Here is a 2793-nt window from a genome sequence, read left to right as displayed (position 1 = left end):
AGCAGCAGCAGCAGCAGCACTTTTTGGTTTTAGCCAAACAATAGGATTAATAAACACCATCAGCAAATTAATAGTGTGTGAACTTTGGGGAGCTTGTGGATTTGCTCGTATATAATTTGTAAGTCTGATGATCTGTTGTGGTATAGGCACAGGCATTTCTGCCCAGCTTACATTTGTATATTTACCCTGGGGGTTTCTGTCCATTCCTCCTGACATTCTTCTGAGATGTGAAGGCAGCTCTCTGGAAGTTCCTCAGCCAGTGGCAGGCTGCACCTGCCCGTATGTGAAGAAGCGTTCTATCCGGGAAAGCATGGTCTCAGAATCAGACTGATCGTGACCTTGGGTGGGTTACTTAATTGCTTTTTTTGGTTTTCTCTGGTGGTAATCTGTACATCTTGGGATCATTGTGAGTACGGAGTAGGATTATTTATGCATAACCAGCACAGAGCTTGACTTACAGTAGCTACCTCAGGAATAGTACAGTGATTTCTTTCTTTCATATTCGCTCTTCTGTTTTCTGTCAATTACTCTCCTTTTAACGTGTTTCTACAGGCAGATCATACTGCTTGTTTTCTTCCGCACGCCCTCTGTGTTGTCTGTGTCCCTCTCAGTTGAACATAAATGTGACCTGAGCAGCTGTGAGTAGTTTGAATATTATTGGCTCACCTTCCCGCCCACCCCCACTTCCTTTTTAAAAAATACAGTTGTAATAATAGGGTGAATTCATAGGACTGATTTGCAGTGAAACTCTCCATTAATGGTGTAGCATCAGAAGTTCTTGCAGGTGTCACTGAAATTCCTTCACATGGTAATAAAAATAACATTAGTCCTGCCACTTCTCTAGGTGGTTATTGTTCTTACTGCTTGAACTATATTTTATCCTAATTAGGTTCTAGAACATGTTGCCTTCTTTAAAATGATCATAGTAGCTAAATGGATAAATCACTCTTACTCTGTTTTTGCTAATGGAATAATAGGAATTTTAATTGATTCATTCATGAACCCTCCTATAAAAGTTACTTTTTTCATCTAGGAACTAAAGAAAGTAGAATTTCTTTTTTTTTAAGAGACCTGCATTGAGAAGGGGACCTTAGTTTTATGTAAAAAAAAAAAAAAATTTTTTTAATCCCACAGATAATGTTAGGCTCTTTCATAAAACTGCAGAAGTAACTGCTTGATAAGTCACTTTTTCCAAAGAGCAGTGTCTCAGGTCATGGACGGGCTTGGAGTTCTTCTCATAAAACTGCAGAAGTAACTGCTTGATAAGTCACTTTTTCCAAAGAGCAGTGTCTCAGGTCACGGACGGGCTTGGAGTTCTTCTCCTGTGGGCACCTGTGCGTGCTCATTAGATCCCATAAGTAGGAGCCAGGTTTGGGAATGTCTGCAAGTCACTGCTCTCCTAATGATGATTGGCTTTTTAACTTGGTAAAAACAGAGAGATAGAAAGGCTGTGCACTCCCAGCTTAGTTCTGTGCTGTTTTCATTACTTGGGAAGCCACTGGTGGTAACAGTTTGATGGGGGAGGAATGTGAATAGTTAATCCTGTAAACTGTGCAAGCTCAGTGAACCTTTTGGTTTTGTTGTTCTCCCGCTTGTTCCTGTTGTTAAGGCTGGAGTTATTCAGGATTCTTTTTAAGCCCCTTTCAAGTAGAGGGGCTTTGTAGTTTCTGTGCATACTGCCTAAAGCCATGTTGGGAGAAAGACAGGCTGCAAGGGTGAAGATATGGTGAAGACTGATGCTTAAAGTGCCGTCTGCCAAACAGCAGCTAGAAAAACAAAGAAAACATGTTGCTTTGGTTTTGCAGTTTTCTGCCTCTGGTGTTCGGGAGCAGAATATGTGGATCTGGAGTAGAACGCCTCAGCGGGGCAGCAGGCTTCCTCTGCAGAGCCCTCTGCATCCAGGCACTGTCTCCTCTGTGCTCTGGCCACGATCGTTCCCACACCCTTGGAGCCCTGGAGTTTTTATGGAATGGAATATTTCAGGATTACAACCCCATTAGAGCCCAAGGAGGTTCAGAATGCTTAATTTCTGTGACTTGAGAAGACATTTATGGGAGTCTCGTTTGCTTCTGGCTTTTTTGAAGAAAGCCAGAAAACGAACAATGTTTCTGCCTGTGATGTTACCTGAATTGTGGCTGACGACCTACTTGGGATGGGGAGGAGCAGTGACAGCACAAAGAGTGCTTGAGCCAAGTGTTGTTTTCAGTTCATATTCATATGGGGGTGGTTAGCAGAGGTTAGTCACATCATTTCTAAGCAGTTTTCAGCGTTTGGGTGATAGGCTAGGCTGCTGGATCAGTCTGTTTTCTCTTCATGGCTTTAAATGCCATGTTCCTATGATTGGTTCTACCGACAAAGACAGTTTCGGAATATTTATATGACATACCCTCTTACTCTGATGTGGATTTCATATGCACTTTGCATCTGTGAAACTTGAAATGCCAGTAACTCTGATGGTACAAATCAAGATAAGGAAGAGAATGGGGGGGGGGGACGGATCCTGTGCGAGACAGCGTGAAATTATTTTAATTTTGACATGGTTTTTTTTTTTTAAACATTTCTTAGTGATAGCAGTTAGTTTTCTGAGTTTTTAACACAGACTAGATTTTCAAGATGATTACCTGAGGCAGAAAAATGTTGAACGTCTTTCCCATGGACCAGTACATTAACGTTAGGTAAGGTTCTTGAAGGTGGTCGTTACCTGGTTAATGTCAGGAGCTGATGTAGCCGGAAGGGACTGTTAGAGTCCATATGTAAGAGTAAGGATCACCATTGTTCCTTAGCTGGGGGTAC

This window comes from Galeopterus variegatus, unplaced genomic scaffold (assembly GCF_000696425.1).
Source record: "Galeopterus variegatus unplaced genomic scaffold, G_variegatus-3.0.2 Scaffold463, whole genome shotgun sequence".
NCBI classification, from domain to species: Eukaryota; Metazoa; Chordata; class Mammalia; order Dermoptera; family Cynocephalidae; genus Galeopterus; species Galeopterus variegatus.
The sequence above is the reverse complement of the archived record's forward strand: the minus strand, read 5'-3'. Positions refer to the sequence as shown.